The sequence below is a fragment of the Trachurus trachurus genome (assembly GCF_905171665.1).
Source record: "Trachurus trachurus genome assembly, chromosome: 15".
Classification (NCBI taxonomy): domain Eukaryota; kingdom Metazoa; phylum Chordata; class Actinopteri; order Carangiformes; family Carangidae; genus Trachurus; species Trachurus trachurus.
The window spans coordinates 26,558,279-26,577,570 of record NC_139906.1 but is presented as its reverse complement, the minus strand read 5'-3'; the positions used below and the strand labels follow the sequence as shown (position 1 = coordinate 26,577,570).

Sequence of the window (19,292 nt, the reverse complement as noted above, 5' to 3'; positions counted from 1 at the left end):
GTCACAGCAGAGCGGTGAAGTGAAACAGAGGATTACCCGAGATGACACAAACTCCGCTCGTAGCTGCTATAGGCAAGAGCAATAAAAACCCGTGCAAGTATAAAAGCCTAAACTCCATCGATACACCTGCACTTCAACCTGCAGAGATGTGAAGATTGTTCATCTGCTCCGTCCGTCACAAGCACAGCAGCAAACTCAGCAGCTAACAGCTGCTTAGCTAGCCCTGAATCACAAATGTGTCCAGCTCTTGTAAACCACACAGAGGGAGGACAGAGAGGAGAGGAGGGAGGATCACCACTCAGCTCCATAGCTGGACATTGTATGCACTGGACAATAATCAGATATCAGAAAAATCTAATAATGTGCGTCCCTTAAAGGAACAGTCAAACTGGAAGGCCAACAATCGTTTAATACTGCGTAAAGAAATTATATGAAATCATATTTGGATTGTGGAGTCAAATTTGGTACCTGGCAGATCTCGATCCATCAAACTCTGAAGCATGGAAAGAACACTGCAAGCAGGCAGTCAGCAGGCCAATTAAAATGACAAACATAATCAACGGCCATGAATTCTGGATGTACGCTGACAGCAATCCAGCAATGAATCAAACTCAGGTGTTGTCTGTTGATCTCTGGAAAACAGTGTCTGGACTCGCCAAAGAGCACCAGCTGTTTTGTAGTAAACTGTAGGGTGATAAGCCCCTTTAATTTTGAAATTCATCAACTTTAATAGTTACTAGTTCTTCGATTTTTATAATAATTAACACTAGAAACTGCAGTTTCAGGCAAAGATCCTGAATCCTGCCTGCCTGTGTCGTGCATCTTGTAATCCCTCACCAGCTTCCCACTCAGGAAATGGTATAGAAATTGATTACCGGCTAGTAATGGTGATATGATGCAACCGGGATCGTGGTCATACATAACCACCATCATTCTCAAGATACTGATGCAAATCAGATGTTGAATTCTAAAAGTGTGTCACTTCTCCCTCCTGAACTACTGCTGAACCACATCTCAGGACTATTACTGTGACAGGCAGCTGTACAGTGGCTGCTGGTGTTTTAACTGCTGGTGAGGCTGGTTAAGGACTTCTATAGAGCAGTAAATCAACAGCTAAGCCCAGAGGTTAAAAGCCAGGGGCCGTGTGCAGGATGAAGAGAGAGATGATCGAAGTCTAGAAAAGGCGTTCGATTTAGGACAATAAAGATGTGACAATGAAAACACTGTTACACCTCTCAAAAGCTCTAAAGTTTGGATGTGTATGTAGTTGAATTTGATATCTGATTGATTCCACACAGGTCAATGGTATTAACTATTAACACATGTCAGGGGGGAACTACGGTGTTTGTGAAAAGAATAAAGCAGGAGTCAGTGGACAGCTTGGGCATCCTTGCCTCAGTGTATTAAAACTTTGGTGTTATTACTTGGTAATTAATTGGTTCCGATAATTAAAGGTCCAGTGTGTAAAAATTGGCAAGTTTGTCTGAATATCATGAATATATTTGTATAAGTGTATAATCACTATAAAATAAAATTTGTTTGGTTTTCGTAGCCTTATAATTCTTCTTTTAAATATAGCAAGGGTCTTGCTTTAGAGAGTGTCACCATCTTCTCCAGAACGGCAGTCACATTGAGGCTCCATGCTAAGTGACATTAATGTCACGGTTGTGTTGAATTTATAACAACTTGAGGTGACAATGATAAAGTTGTTGGTTTTTGTTTGGCACTTGACCCTACGTGCAAGTCTGATTCCTGACTTTAGTCAAAAAGTTAAGCTAAACATTGAGTTTGATGTTCAGTTCCTAGTTTGTTGAATGTTTAATTATTTACTCATTTATTACTTTCTCAACCAGTCAGAGATAACTTAAAGAAATACCCAACAATATGCATCTTAGGCCACATCCAGGCTACGCAGTCCATCCACACCCACAGTTTTAGCTCCATATCAAAAACAATCTCCATGTTGCTAGGTACGCGTCCTAAAATCTCAAAGGACAACTCGTGTTTAAAATCACAGTAACTAGCAAAAGAAACCTTGTTGTCAGCAGACCAGACAAGCGCTGTTTGCATCTACTCAGGGCAGACATGATCCCCTGTACACAGTATCACGACATGCTAGTTTAGCCGCTACCAAAACAACTAGCCAGGCACCGCGGATTTCATTTCAACAATTAAAGATACAAACTTCATAGTAAATAAACCCACGTTTCGACTTTTCGATGCTGTGCTCATTTGTGTCGATGATGTTTTAACGTTTAGGGGACGTGCTGTAATGAAATAGATATATAGGGTTAGGGTTAGGGGTTAGGCGGTGATGAAAAATACTAATGAATGGTGGGCAGGTCACCATTTTGTTGACATGGCGTCAGACGATATCCCGTTTTTTGATGGGGTTTTTTTAAATTGGGGACCCATTGAATTTCCCAGGGACCCACTCAAAGTACCACCTGTGGGCACTGGCGATTCACTACATTGAAAACCTACAGTATCACTGCCAGACTATCACACTTGAAAACCCCATACAGACCACTGGCTATGTGAGAGCCAGTGTAAACAGGAAGCACACTGTACTCCGCACTTGATTTGTCACACAAAATACTATGAGTGAGGAACAGGAAAGACAGCTGCAGTGGTAAAATGTAGAATTTAACTGGACAACAGCTGCTAGCAAAGACAACAAGGTCAGGAACACTTGTAATCCATTATGCATATTACTTTCAGCATTAGTAGCTGGGGCAGATGAGATCCAATCAGGGAGTGACCACGGGTGTTTCTACCTCGTTGTTTACAAAGGTGTCTGTTTTCACTTGACAACGACACGACCAAAGAGTGGTAAAGCTGAAACGGTGCCTGCAGTGATTCTGGAAATCTGCTGGTGCTTAAAAACACTAAAATGTGGCGATGTACAAAAGCGATTTGTTTAAAAAAAAGGGGGGAAAAGTGTCAGACCTCATGCCATCTCTGAACCGCGGTGTTTGGATGTCTTCACACATCACTCCAGGAGATTAATCGGCTATCCGTTTTCTCCCGCTCCGATCTCTAGTCATTTCTATTGGCGTTTAAAAATCTAATATTAGGGGACCGCATCATTCAGGGCACAGCTCATCAGGATCATCAGTCATACACAGATACCACTTGTATTCAGACATGTTGCTCACCTTATACATGCACAGCTTTGACAGCAAATCCTCTGTGTGTGTTTAATAAATCGTAGATAGGTGTGATGGCTTAGTCTCAAGTCGCCTAATTATGAGCCACCGCATTAAGAGGGATTAATACTAATCTAGGCTGTTTCAGTTTACCCTGGGCTGAAGGGGTGGGTGGTCTGAGGGAACAACAGAGCGCTGTGTGTTTCCCTGGCCAGCAGATAGTCAGCCTCTTTCTATACACGGCGCATTACAGTACATTAATGAGTTGGTCATATGTTTGTCACTGAGAAAGATCTAGTGTTGCTTTCCTCAATGAAAATTATGACGAAATATCGGCGTCAACTAAAGCCCGGTACAACATAAAGATTTTATAAATCTCAACCGATTTTCTATCTGTGAGAGACCCCACGCATAAAGATAAAAAACCTCTGAACAGTTTTGATCGTATTGTTTGTGGCGTGCTCCGATATTCCAAATACAGCACATCTGTCTCATGACACGCCAGAAATCTTGCATGATCAAACGTGATCTGATTGTAGCCATGGAGACGTTAGCCACACTGGTTTGTTATGCTACGTGTTCTTCAGTCAGCTCGCTTCTTTATTGGTTACATTCAATTTCACGTCACATTCCACGACGGTGACTCGGGATTATCGGGTTCCCCCACACACAAGCAAACTTTTGATCCTAACGGTGACGATTGTCGGGGTCGACCGTTTTCCGAGCCGATTGTCGGGAGAACTTCACAATCTTGGTCGGAAGGGGCAAAATCGGGGCAAAATCAGACAGAATATCTTTACGTGTGTGGTAGGCTTAACCTTTACCACGTGACAAAAACGAGACAAGATGCAATGTAAAGTGGTAATGTACTGTACCTGTACCAATCTGAGCATAACCCTGAAAGCAGCTAATGTAAGTTTTCCCTTCCTGGAGCTTCAGCTATTGCTGTGTTTACAAAATGTTTAAAGGAGTCATCACCCGGAAATCGCATTTTTCCTTGTTAAAACATGTATACTGGTGTTGGACCTCAGTGGAAACTTGCCTGAAAACCTGGGGTTTGAAAGTGGCTGAGTTTTTTCGTTTGGGCTCTTTGTTTAAGCCAGAGTAGCTCATGAGGCTGCACACCACAAAATTACGAGATTTTGATTCTGCGCCTACGGTGACGTCACCGTGGCGCCTGCTTTCATAAACACACCTCTCTTCCACCACCCCGACTTCTGCCGCGCCGCCATTACGGGTTGTTTTATTTCCCACTGTAGCGCTGTTGTTTCGTCACTTTAAGTTTTAATAATTTTTCATGCGAGAAAGTAAGGGTTTAGATCCCCAATGTGAGGTTAGTTTATCCAAATGACGGCTGTTTAGAAGTTTTCTCCGCGTTGGGGAGAGAGGTGCAGCCAGCTGCAACCAGCACCAGAGGAGCGGAGGAGGCGTGACTCCTCAACCCGCCTGCAGCGCTCGTTTACCTGGCCGAACGACATCGTCATGCCGCCGACAGAAACAATCGTTAATTTATTAAGTTTTAATATTTTTTCATGCGAGAAAGTAAGGGTTTAGATCCCCAATGTACGGTTAGTTTATCCGAATGACGGCTGTTTAGAAGTTAGCTCCGCGTTGGGAGAAGTGAGGGTGCAGCCTGCTGCTGCAGTGAGCACCAGAGGAGAGGAGGAGGAGTGACTCCTCAACCCGCCTGCAGTGCTCGTTTAGCCGGCCGATAACAACGTCGTCGTGCCGCCGGAGGAAAGGGTCGTTAATTTATTAAGTTTTCATATTTGTTAATGCGAGAAAGTAAGGGTTTAGATCCCCAATGTGCGGTTAGTTTATCCAAATGACGGCTTAGAAGTTTGCTTCGCGTTGGGAGAAGTGCAGCTCCAGCGAGGCAGAGGAGCGGAGTGACTCGTCAGCAGCCCGCCTGCAGCTGCTCGTTAACCGGTCAAACTACGTTGTCATGCCCGCGGAGGAAACGGTCGTTAATTAACTTACCCGCAGGTTTGTAGAGGTTTGTTTGAATGAAAAGTGAAGCTTCACAAAGAGCAGCAGCAGCAGCTTTGCACCGGGGCTCTGTAGCCTACGTACAGAAATCACCAGATTTGCATCAATAAATACATGTTTTACAATGAACCGATTCAATTTTGTTTTATTTTATGAAGTTATAACATGGTTACGGTACACGACAGAGCAGCATAGTATGCGGTTTCCAATACAGCCTGCATGTAGCCCACAGGGCCAGCCACCATTCCGGCTCTGTCCTCCCTGCGTCCAATCAATGCGCGCCTCATTACATATTAATACAATGAACATCCGGACCAGTCAAAACCTCGCGCCTACTCTCACGAGAGAAAGTTTTTTTTTCTTTATGTTTCCAATAAGTTTTAAGAACTGATTCAAAGCAATTTAAGGGGGATTGGATACATAAAAAACCAGGTGATGACTCCTTTAACACCCTATGGGAAGTGTTATTTCTAAATCCAAAACTAGAATTAAGACGAGTGTTGCTTTCCATGGCTGGTGAGTAAGAGATTGAAGTTTGATGCTGAATCTGTAGCGTTTCATCTAGATTCTTAAATAAACAACACTGTTAATGCTGTGCAGCTGTTCAGGCTATGTAGTAATCATAAAAACATACATATGGCACCTTTAACTTCTTCATATGCTTCAGTTGAATGTGTGTTGTCCAAACACATCTAATTTTACCAAATGTCCACTCTTGAAGTTGTGGTGAAATCTCTGCCATTGCAGACGGGCGAAGTGAGGATAATAGTCTGTAAGAATGTCTGCTTTAAGGTTTTTTCTCTTTAAACACTCTGAAACAACACGTTAATCCAACACTGCAGGGCTACAAAATAAATGCCCTGGTTCAAAACCATTACAGTATTCTGACATGGCTGCATGAAGTGGCCATGTTCCATCTGATCCTATACAGTCTATGATCTGATCCTGCATCAGAAAGGATTGTTAGTTGATGTGACGAGCACTTCACTGAAGCACACTGAGGAAAAAAACAGTGTTCACTCATTAGACAAAATAATTGCTAAAAATGATTACATTTCAATTTAAAAAACTTCTATTAAACCACCAAAGTGTTTTTAAAATCTCTTGTAAGAGCATTTTTTCAAAACAATCAAGCAGGCCTTAGTATCATGTACTGTAGAAGCTGTGTGTGCAAGAGCTCGCCCTCTCTATGGCAACACACAGTGATTTTCAAACAACAGAGGCCTACAGGGGACATTTGTTACTGCTGATGCCACACAGGCTCCAGGGCGGGGAAACATTAAAGCCGATCAGGTTTATTCCCAGCGGGGCGGTGAATTGCTGCGCTCAGAGTGGTTGAAGACGTCCTGCGCTGGCTTAGCAGACCGAGGCGACAACTGTCAGAAATGACTCCCCTGTTGGCCGACATGTCTGCCATACGAGAAACAGCTTCAAGGGAACTCATGAGCAACAGGACTGGATTTAAAGAGGAGGGCAGAGCCAGGGGATCGCCCCCGACATTCACACCACACAGTCACACTTTACCTATTTGTTGTCAGGCAAGAAACTGTCAAAAAAACTAACCCTGACACTGCAAGCTACAGACAGACATTAAGGGTGACTAACAGTTTTGCTCACAAAAAGTGAAAAATGGACTTTAGTTTTGTTTATTATTATTTTTTATATAAGCTGTTTTGTATTGATGTAAACTACTTTTAATAGTTACATCGGTAATATCGGTAGCGATCATTATTAGCCCAAGTCCGATAATGAAATTTTTGGCCGCATACTAGAGCCAGTTATTTTAGACAGCATTGCCTTGATTGGGTTCATTTTCAGTCTGTTTGCAATCACTTATATAGAGTGTTTGGTCTGAAACACGGGTCTGTCAGTCACTCTGCTCTGCTGTAAGCCGAGGAGAAAACTTTCCTTGTATCCTACAACCTTTATCCAATGAGGAGAGAGAACGGCATAAAGGGGCGGTCCTCTCTGTGTGTGCAGCCAAGGGATGTGCGTGAATGTGGTGACGTAGGGACGAGGGCGGGGGCTGCTAACTCCATCGACTGACAGGAAGTTAGACAAAACGACCGGATCGCTTACTTCTGCTTTAACTATATCTTTATCTGCTTTTATCTTTATCTCCATCTTTGCCTTTCCTAACCTCAGGTGTGTATAGAAACTGTTATGGGTTATCAGCATCAGCATCAGTTAGGAGAAGCAGTTACCGGTATCAGTGGGGGAAAAAAGGTTATTGTGTATTCCTAGTTACATTATACAACAGAAACATCTAGCTCAATCTTGTGTGGCATAACGATGATTAAATTAAATTTTATTTGTAGAATTGCAATTCTAATCAGAGTGGAAAATCACTTAAGAAGCATCTCTTCTCTTCTGCCTCTGTGAGATGCAGGTTTGTTGGTTGGACTGGAGAAGGCGGCCGAGTGGTGGAGAAGGAGAAAAATGGGAGCCACTTCACTGCTGTTCATTTGGCAGCTCACTTCCACTGATGTATAAAGTGCACTTCCCTAGGGCTTGCTGTTTGTCATAAACCATCTCTCAGCACATTATTTAACCAAACTTGAGAGTCAGAAAGACCAAAAAAAAGAAAAAAAGGAATACAAACATAATTTACCAAAGGCGTGTTGGAGTCTTACATTGAGGCTGTTTGCCAGGAGTGCAGTAATTCTAAACCATTGCTGCAGTTAAGTGGCTCCTCAAAAGATACTGTGTGGTAATGTCAGACAGCTGAGCAAGTGGGATTGAATCCAGGGAGTGCATTATCTTTATGAATTCATTCTAAATTCTGTACTGAAAGCGAAGGTGTTTGTAAACACGTTGTCCCGTGGCTCTGCTCTCGGAAACTCCTCGTCCCGTTTAACGTCCGCCGGCGTTAGCGCTCGAGAGAAAAGAGAAACGAGGTGTCATCATCACTACACGCACCATCTTTTCACAATCGGACATTACACTGCACAACATCTGGAAAAGCAAAAGTGTAGACATCTTTAGAAAAAAAAAAAAAAAAAAGGGTTAGTGAACATAATCTACATGAAAACTATAGTAGAGTATACGGTTTACAGTTACACACACTCCAAACCACTAAATAGTGGGCCTCACGTTCTTCAATGAACTACACTACAAAAAAGTGGAAAGGTGCCAGTGTCAATACAATAATTATTTTGAAAGCTATTGGGGTCAGAAGCACGCGCATGCCTGCACTGGTTTGCAAAATTTAAAAAATCATGACATGTACAACACAGAGCCGACGGATGCGCTCCGGCTCCAAAACTTTCCTGTTATTTTTCGCTGCTGTAACCTCTGTTTCCAACATGTAGACAAATTCTTTCCCATAAAGTTGGTTTTTCTGCAGTGCAATGTGTCTCCCAGTCACCAAACTCGTTCTGCACACGCAAGGCTGCGCCTATCCAATCCGACTGGCATCACAGCCATGGAATGCTGAAGTCCACATTTTTCCCATTCAGCAAGGAAAAACGGCCTTTCAAAGCCAATCAGCTAGAAATGTTGCTTTGTTTTTATTTTCGACTGAACTTCCTGGAACCTATTATGGAGCTGTCAGGGATGTATATTTAGCTATGGCAACACAGGGCCTCCTCGCCCCCTTGCGCCACTGGTCATGTCACCTCTGATAAACAGAAAAACAATTGGTTATCCCTTTTGTCACCTTTAAAGAAGATGGCATGGGTGTGTGGGTGTAAGTGACTGTGTGACTGAACGCATTTTCTCTGTAAACAACAGTAGAGAGCTGGAGGATAAACGTATATACCACATAAACATCATAATCACACCTTTAGTTAAGCCGTCTTCACAGAGGACAGGAAAAAAACTAGACATACACTGTGATTTTAAAAAAAAATACAAGAAATCTATTCAGTTGTTTTTATATACAGAAATACTCTCAACACCCTATTTCAACAAAACTAATATAAAAAGATGATTATTATTCTGTAAGGTTGTAATAAATAGACAAGCTGAATTCACCAGCACTTAAATTTGCAAGTAGAGCAACATTTGTTGAGCTGTTAAAAAAAAAAAAAGCTGTAAAAGACTGAAATTTCATTAGATTTGCAGTTTGTTTGTTTTTTCACCACCAATCCAAAAAATAAAATAAAAACAGGCCCCAAAAAGCAGTTTGAGGACAGGGAAACTCTCACTGCAAAACAAGCAATACATTTTAGATCATGTGAAAAAAATACTTCCTGGTTCAGACTCTCAGACTCTTTACCCAAAAACTGTGTAAAACTTTACGGCAGCTTTACTGCCTGCAGGTCTGATCAGGATGCTAATCAATGTTAACTCAATGACTAATGACAAACCAAGATTAACTTGTAGCCACTCAGTTAAATGATCCTGTTATTTAATATTGGGTAACTGATGAACCCATTCCAGTTATGAGCTATCATCAGCGTTAAGATGCGGTGGTTATTATTGCTTGATCATCTGAGAATGAAGCAGCCAGTGACTGCATGTGCACCTGATCCAGCTTCCTTCAACATTAACTTGCCTGTTTGGTGGCTTTGTTAGCTCCTTTCAAGCCAGATCTGTGCTCAGCTATGAATATCCGCTCTGCAACACAACTGTACAAACACACGTGCAGTGATACAGGATCTGAGTCAGAACCTACAATATGAACTTGTGTGTATTTGGGTCCAAAACGTTACAGTTTAGGAAGAGTTACGGAGCTTCTGAAAAATAAACTGTGCCATAAGAACACAGCTTTTATTGCAGTGTGTCATTTCAGTTTTAATGCTAGATTTTCTATTAACATTAAGGTGATCCAAAGTACTGGATCAGACTAAGGGAATCAAAAATAAAAAACAAAACAAACAAACGAAAAAAAAAAAGAGTAAATAATTAAATCAGTATCAGAAACAATATGAAATCCCTTTTTAAAACATTTGTATTTGATTCAATTAGTATAACATCCATTCTGTCTATGTGCATATATAACTATTTTAAAGCCTTTTATACAAGTGGACAGTCAAAACAAAGTTATGCCACTAGACTGGTGAGCAGATTTCATGTCAAGAACATGGTATCCATATAGATTACCAGAATGATTACAGTTAGTCTTATAGAGAACATGAATGAATCTACCCAACAGTCATTAAGATACTTCTTCTGACAGTGGAGATCATTGGTCCAGGCTGGCTCCACCTCTGTTTTGGCTCTGTACTTGAGTTAATCAGAAAGCTGTTCTAATCAGCCGTAAAGAAGTTAAAATACAGTCACAGGTAAAAGCCTTATCTCAAAATTACAGCTGCTCTCTAATAGTCGATAAAATGAGATCAATAAGAGTTTTAGTCAGGCAGGTTTAGATGGTTTCATGAGGTCTGACCTTAAAATGCATCTACATTGTTCAGTTCAGGCTAAAGTTCGCCACCAAGCGTGGCTGTTTAATTCTAACATTATCCTTGCTGGTTGTTGCACTTCCATTAACAAGAGTCTCATATACACTATTAAACATTATTACAGATGTGTATTTCTCTGAAGCAGCTCAGTTATAGAGTTCTCAACAGGTCTGAAAATTAGGCCTGACCAGCCGGGGTGTAAAGCCCGGATCCGACGCGGCCCGTCTCACTAGCATTACATCTGGACCTGGACCAGACCAAAAAAGGAGAGAAAAAAAAAGTGCCTGGTTTGATGTATCATTATTGTGTTCTAATACAGGCACACAATAATAATAGTGATGATGACATGATGGTAAAATTAATTTTCTGCTCCACCAAAAATAACAACCTGATGAAACTTGAATGAAATACCAAATGGGGCTGGACGTACAGCAGGTATGAGAACAGTGTAGAAGCTGAACTAACTTCTCCTGTTAGCTGTCAATCATCACCAAAATCAACAGTGCAGAGTCAGTGCATTTCACAATAAACACACAGTACAACCAGCAAGAAGATGTGTTAAAAAAAATTAAAAAAGGAAGCCTGAGGCCAGAACCAGCACGTCTGGTCGTTATTTCAACATTTTGCTAAGTTAGCATTTTGCCATAACCCCTATAGTCTTAGCAGTAGGTTCATTACCTTTAATTGTCGGTGCAAGCTGTTTTGAGATCAGCGGGGCAGAGACGCACGCAAGCTGCTCAGCTAACACAACGGGGGCGCACGGTATTTCTACGTTTCCCTCATCAAACTAAATACACAATCCAACAACACCAAAACGCTCTGGTGGACAAGTTGTGACCTGCACATTCACCACGCTATGAAATATGTAACATTACGACACTTGAAGCAAATATTCAGAACTACTGCTGAGCAGCTGTGTCTAGGATGTAGTTCCGGCTACGCATTTGCCTCAAAAGCGATATATTATTATCTCATAGCATGGTGAACGTGCAGATCACAACTTGTCCACGAGAGCGTTTTGGAGTTGTTGGATTGTGTCTTTGATGAGGGAAATGTGGAAATACAGCGCGCCTCTGCCCCGCTAATCTAAAACAGCTTGCACCGACAATTAAAGGTAATGAACCTATACTCCTAAAACTATCCACCTTTTTCCGAACGTCAAAAACGTAAGCCTATTTTGCCAGTTTTGCTCTTCCGGTGGAATTTTATGTTCACGTTTCCATGGTTTCGGTAATCGCGGTTTTGACCATAGATGACGTTCGGAGACTTGTGGATAGGGATGGCATTTTGGCAATGGCAATAGGCCAATTTGCCAAAATGTTGAAATATCCCTTTAATAATCTACATAATAATCAACATACTCCTGCAACTGAAAATGCAACTAAATTAATTCAATATTTTAAATACGCACCATCTAGTTGACTTATGACTTGAACTGATAACCTCACACCAACTAGAACAGTCTTTGTTGGGGGGGCAGCACTCTGTCTCACAATGACACACTGAGCCCCCATAAGAAAAGGTAGGGGTGTTCTCCAAGAGACATACAGTATAAAGTCCAGACCAATGCATCTGTGGTGTTGAGTTTAGAGGAATCTGTGCTTTGAGCCCTGGATTAGTTTGACCTATACTTGACTTCAACAGTAACAACAGTGCCACTAGTTCACAAGTTCATTCTCCCCCTGACCTCTGTGTCTGAGCCCCACCGTGACACCCCCACAGCAACCACACACCACCTCAAGTCTACTCAAGAAGCCCCCCGTCACCCCCGGCAACCGGGCACACACAGAGTCTCTCTAGGTCATAAATTTAGTAACGTTTCAACGCTCATCACCTGCAAAGCTCCGGCCAGTTCAGCAGGAATTTTTACAGTTTAAAACCAAGATAGACGGATCAGCATAGCTGGGATGGCTGCTGGCTGCTTTATGCATGCAGCCACTGGTCAGACTTGGAAGAGCGAGAGCACAGAGAGAGGGTTACACTTCTTATAAAGGATTATGAATTACAATGGACAGATATGTCCCAGTGGAGTTCCCTACATTATTACCGAACATTTGAGGAATATCCAAAGTGCAGAGGGAAAGAAGTACTCTACTTGTTGGTGTTTGTCCTTTGCTTACACATTTGATTATTTGACTCGTTTTTTATGTTTCTTGTTAGTTTTTCTTTTTTTATCATATGTATGTCACTATGGTGTATCACATTATATGAAAATAAAATTACAAAAAAAGAAGATTTCTAGAGTTCAGAAATGAATTATAGCTTTCCATACAGTTTGTGGTTAGTAGTGTAAAACTGACTGAGACTGAGCTAAACAGTAACTGCTGATTTGAATCTCACTTCATACTTTAGAAATAGACAGTGACAAACAGATGCATTGTCATGTTGCAACTGTGATTCCACATAAGTGATATTGTTGAAAAAAAAAAGATGCACAATGCATTAGAGAATTTAGAATATAATATAATACAAAAATGAAAAGAAAAGCAGTCACCAGCAAACACCGTAAATGCAGAGACGCTGCTTGATACCGAACAATAAGTGAAAAAAACGATTCAAATTTTAACAACGGCTCTTTTGACCTAGGTTCTTCGCAGCCCGTATGAATAAATCCTCGTCTTAGCCGCGTCTCTTGTGGGGAGTGAACATGCTTCTACATATCAGCAGGTCTATTTTGCTTTTAGAGCAATCAACACCTTCTTGTTGTCCCAGGTGTTTAGCGTGTCTGGCGGTCAGCTGCGCGGGGGCCGGCCGACCTGCTCAGCTCGCTCCCCTGTCAGCGGGACGGCTTTTGTCAAAATTTGTTATCAGCGGCGTTGATCCCGCTCTATTTATGAAGGGGGTGCGTCAACAAGTTTAAAGCGCTCCTCCTGCATGTGTCACCTCTTTTTGACTCAATATTTGCGCTATGAAATGTGACCAGCTGTTTAATCACCCCCCCCAACCCCTCCAACCCCATTTGCCCACCAAGCATGCCTGTTCTCCTCTCCCCGTGCCCCCCTCCCTCCCTCCTAACCCATCCACAAGAAATTTTTAGACCTATGTCACCTTACAGCAGACACTCATCTCAACCCCCCCCCAGCTGCAGCCCAGAAATAGGGAAGCTTTTTCTAATTCTGATCCTGGGTGTCCACTCAGAGGTGAGAGCCTTGTGATTCTGAGTGGACACCCAGCAGGAGAGTTTGTGTAGAGTTTGTCTAGTAATTACACACTGAAATGAAATAAAGTATCACCCCGTCCAGATTCACCGGATAAGACTGTTGAGTTTATCCCCAAAAAGTGGGAGGGGAATACTGTATGTCCTCAGATAGAGACCTTGGTCTTCATTTACTCTACTGCCCAGAGCACCAGGCCCTTATTGGAGGCAGGTTTTTATTAAAGAGAGGCCTTTATTGCTAATTCCCTCTGTTTTATAAGTTTATTTCCTAATATTTTAAGATGAAGCCTCCTTCATTTATATTTTCTTTCCATTTGCTCCATTTGTCCCAGGCAGTGGATTTTTAGTTTGCTCCGGCCTGTATTGGGGGCCGGCCTTTATTTCTTCGTAATACAACGCCCCCGGGCGTTATAGGAGACGTGGTTCTTAAAGGTCCAGTGTGTAATAATTGACAAGGTTTATGGCAAAATCTGAATATACTACCCATAAATATGTTTGTATAAGTGTATAATTGCTATAAAATAAAATTTGTTTGGTTTTCGTAGACTTATAATTCTTCTTTTATATGGGTCTTGTTTTAGAGAGGGTCGCCATCTTGCGCCATCATGTTTGCACGGCAGCCTGAACGGAAGATCCATCCAGCCAGAGGATGTTTCAAGAGTTTCACGTTCATAAATAAACCAATAAAGAAGAAGGCGGAAGTAAAGAAGGAGGAGTCATATCGTAAAATGGTTTAGATCTTCACCTCATCGCTCCATGCTCCTGAAATACTCCCAGTCGTGGTAAACAAGTCTTTTTGTCCTCGGAGGCCACCGTCACTTTGCCGATGGGAGGGGTGAGTGCGAGCGAGCGAGTGAGCTCTGCAATCTAGAATCTGAACGATAGATGTGACGGTTTTCCTACCATTTTACACACTGCACCTTTAATAGAATACTACAGGTTTATAATCAGTGAAATACATTATCTGAAAAGCTTTTATAATAACAAAAACTATAACAGTTTGTTACCTTGAACCACAAAAACATTAGCTAGTTATTACATTTCTGCCAGTGAAAGAAAAAGCATTAATAACATAAATACTGTACTTAACCAAAATCAGGTCCCTGGTAATGTGTTGAGCTGAGTAAGAAATTATTTTTTATTATTTCTACTTCAAAAGCCAGAAACCACAAGAGCCTATATGGATCATATAATAATAATATTTAGTTATCATTTTAAATTTGGTCATTTAAATATAGTGAAATGGACCATATTGCGATTTATTACACCATGAACCTCCCCACAGTCGACCGATACATCATTATAATCAAGAACATTAGTAGGAAACAGATTTTCAGAGAGGATAAAGTGGAGGTCGGTAAAAACTACAACGTGCAAAGATAAATGATTCAACTTTAAGTCCTTGCTTGCGATAAAACAAGAACAAACATACAAAAAAAAGCAGTGCTCACTGATCTGAGACCAACAAGAAAATAAATTCTGTCCAGTACAAGTGCAGCATGTTTGTATCTGTGAGATTCCCAGCTTGAGACCGATGTGTGATGCTATGCTTAGCTAATTGGATATGTGTATTACAATGTCCGTGGTCACAGCACCCTTATGGGGCATGAAATAACAAGCAGCTGTGTGTGTCAAGAGACTTCATGTGTGTGCTCAGTCAGTTTGCTCAATGTGTGTGTGTGTGTGTGGGAAGAGGAGGGAGGAAGAGGAGGAGGGGGGGCTGCTGAGAGGTTTATTAACCCAGTCCATCAAGGCATTGTGGGATTCACACTGAGACACCAAAGGCTTAAGGATGTGAGCGCCACACAAGCAAGACAGTCAAGACAGTGCCTCTCCAAAATACTAATATGGGCCCTTATTTTCTACCACAACAACCTTCCTACATCCCCCCCACCCCCCCAACCCCAAAGCCAGTACCTCTACACCAGTGCTGCTTCCACTGTTATAGTGCCGGGGCGGACCCAGCTTTACTGTCCTACCGAAGAGATTACAACAACGGCCTCCATTCTTAATGCAGACTTTCCATTGTGATTCGCTCTATAGAACAATGTATGGTTATGATAATGATCAACGGGGCAGCAGGAGGGTGCGCTGCTGGGATATATACGGTATCCCTTTGGCCCATATAACTGTCAATATGGAATTACAGGGCTCTGTCAAAGGTGCAGCAGATTCAAAGACCCTTTTTTAGGCGGTCCACAAACATATTTTACAACCTCCAGCTTGGCAGCACTGCAGAAATCAGAATAGTGTGTGGGGGGGGGAGGGGGGTGCCATTAACTGGCCATGACTTATGCACTGTCCACATAATACAAATCCCTCAAGTCAAACAGCAGCTCTGACATTAGCATGCTTGGCCCCTTTTTTTATGACGAGTTGTTTTCCACCAATAAACTGTTAAGCTAACCTCTCCGCAGCGCCCCGCAAGTGTTAAGACAAAGCAGTGCACTGTTGTTAAACAGATTATATGAAAGCTAAAAATATCCAGAGAAGAGAAGCAGTGATCCAAAACACATCAAAAATGGACTTAGTGTAGCAAGTAGCGAGTACAGTGCAGTGATTAAAGCCTTTTTAGATGTTAACAAAAACTGTGGAGCTGAACTGACAATCAATCAATTTATTAATGTGGAAATTATATTGAAAAATGTATATACAAAGGTGGTTATCGCTCGATATGTAAAACAGAACAATTAATGTTTAGCTTTGCTCTTTTGAGTGTGCTGAAAAAAAACTGGTGTTCACAGCATCTCTTTTGTGCGATATGTTTATCAGACATGTTCATATCTCAAATTTGAATGATCATACACCAGGTGACTCCTGTAGCAGCCAGCTGGAATGTGTTCCAGTAGCTGCAACAGTCAGTTTGCTCTGTTTCTGCTGGACAGGTGGGTGACATCAGTTTGTTTTTAGTGTTGTTTGCTACTGTTTGTGACAGCTAACCCTGACTGGTTAGTTATAAAAGAAGGCACTGGTGTCATATTATTATTGTTAAATGACTTGCAGCTCACTTTGTAGTTTGTGTGATGTTAGCTACTGTAGAGTATCTCTGTCTGTGGCTCTAGAAACCGTTCCGTCCTCTCGTCATGTTAGCCTTGCTGCAGCAGCTGTAGTCTGGCCAGTCGTTCTAAATCGTGTCTGTACAACACCTAGATCTAAAAACACAACATTGTTACCACAGCGTCGGTGCTTTGGCAGTACGCGTCTGAGAATTTGTAAAGGGGCGGAGCCTCTAAAGGAGCCCCCCCTCCCCTGGAAACATACTACCATCCATCCATATATTAAAATTCAGATTTTCACAGATCTTTCTCAGTCCTATACTGTCTAATTTCATAAACATAATAAAACTGGAGGGAGAGAGATACTGATTAAGAAGTCAACGTATACGATAATACTCGTTTAAGGTAATAATTTAAAGGGATTTAAAAGTTAAAATAACAGAAATGATACTTATACAAGATAATTTGGTTGGTTTTGGACCTTCCGGTTGGTGTTTGTCCCTTACATGTTTTATTTTTGTGCTTAGTTTTGTATGTTTCTTATGAAATCATATGTACCGTATGTCACATTATATAAAATAAAGCTGCCAAAAAAAAAGCTTTTAGCTTTTCCAATGTCCACATAGCTAAATGTGTGCTAATAACTGAGAGCGTTTCAAAAGTACAGTAAGCTCTGCATGAGCTGTTCATGATCACAATCAAGGTTAAGTTTCAAATTCATCCAGGAATGTTGGAAGCTTTTCTTTTCTTTTCTTTCTTTTAGTCCTATCCCCCACCTCCTCCCTTGGGGGTTTATGGGGGTCCAGTTTGTTTTGCGCACATCTTTCCCCTCTCTTTCTATCCCTCCATCTAACCCTCAGTTTCCTCCATGCCTGAGCCCAAACCACCGCCCCCACCCAGACACCCCGGGCGGCATGATTAATAGCCTTCTACTGGGACTCTCTATCCACTCAGCACATTGTTGAGAGGCTTTGAGACAGGACAACAGTTGCATCCCCTCTTCACACTGGGCCTAAGCCTTCCTGTCAGTCCCCGGTTAGGGTGCTGTTAACTGGCCAGATTTACAGCTACTAACCAGCACTAGGTGGCAGCCTGTCTGGGAGGGGAAGCCGCTACAATTAATCATAGTTCTTTTGATGGGTACTTTTTCAACTGGTAGACCAAAGGCTTGTCATTCTGCAGCACCTGTAGAAAACATGGAGCTGCTCAGACAAAACAAGCCATCTGTGAACTCGGCCTGAGAACTTCTGAGATTTTATGGACAAAATAATAAAATCATACAGTTATTGTGTGTTATGAACTGATTCATTTGAATAAGTTGACATGTACTGTACGTTACAACAGAGACTAAAATGATACTCACAGTATGAGTTTTACTGCTGAGTAAGAACAGATCTATACACTCCCTATTTCATTTCTTCTCCGTTACATATTCAGGCTTTTCACATATGAACATGCAGGCAGTCAACCAACAGCAGGACGGTCAGCGACAGGACACACTCCTAATTAGATTCAAGCATCACAACCTACAGCAACTTCATCTGAACTGACCACGGCTGCAGTTTCATGTCAGATCAATAAAGTGTAAAAAACAAAACAAAAGTTGTGTTTTCTTTTTGATTCCAGATCAAAAATAAGTAAAGTTCATTGCAATGGAAAAAAGCTGCTGGGTTGGCACTTGTTGCTAAAGAAAGTTGATATGTAGATACAAACTAAAATGAAATGAAATTCCCTAATCAATCTGTAAAGGAAAAACTCATTACATTGACACTTATTTGTATATATGAGGAGACCAAACTACATATTATAGCAATTGTATTGAAGAAAATGTATCAATAATGGAAATGATAATTTGCTGTCGCTATGCTACAATTCCTTATAAATGAATCTTACACACACATATTGCAGGATTCACTGATCCAAGAGCGATATCCCGCTAATGCCAATGCCTGACAAAAAATTAATTTAAGTGACAGGTCTGCCCACTCAGTTTATCGTCTTCTGACCATGTCATAAAAATAACACTGACAGCGGGACGGAGAATCTGACCTGCAGTCTCATACTTAAAGCTACGGGACACCAGGGGCACGCGGCAGACATGTAAAGAATTGCCATGAGGCAGATTCTCCTTGCTCAGAATGCCATCATGAGTAAACATATTTGCATAAGTGGCTGAGCGACATGAATTATGGTTGCTCTTCCTCGGCAGTTGCCAGCTGCCTCCTGCCGGTTCAATTGGGAGTGATATATGTGTGAAGATCAGATGGCAGGGAAGAGGAAGGGGTTCGGCGGGAGAAGGAAGGAGGGTTGAAAAAAAAAAGAAGTCACGATTGGTTCCCAATGACCCCCCCGGAGGCCCAGCCAGGAGCGTCTGCCTGAAGACAACACACACACACACACACACACACTTGACCTTGGAATGAGGCTAAGAGGGACAGCATGTGTGCATTCTGACTTGATGACCGACATGGATACAATGTGATGAATTAATGAGGTAGCCAGTAGCACATGGATTAACCTATGTGAAAATAAAAAGGAAAAAACATAGTGACACTGACAATGACTACATTTCATTTCAACTGATGAAATCAATACACAGGGCACTGGATGGATGAATGATCCATTTTCAGCCGAAGACTACATAATTAAAAACACA

General features: G+C 41.7%; 1 protein-coding gene across 3 annotated transcripts in view; it reads right to left on the bottom strand.

Annotated features, from left to right (window-relative positions):
* Positions 1-19,292, bottom strand: part of gbf1 (golgi brefeldin A resistant guanine nucleotide exchange factor 1) — a 93,327-nt gene that overhangs the window by 63,346 nt on the left and 10,689 nt on the right. The gene's annotated exons all lie outside the window — the stretch shown is intronic.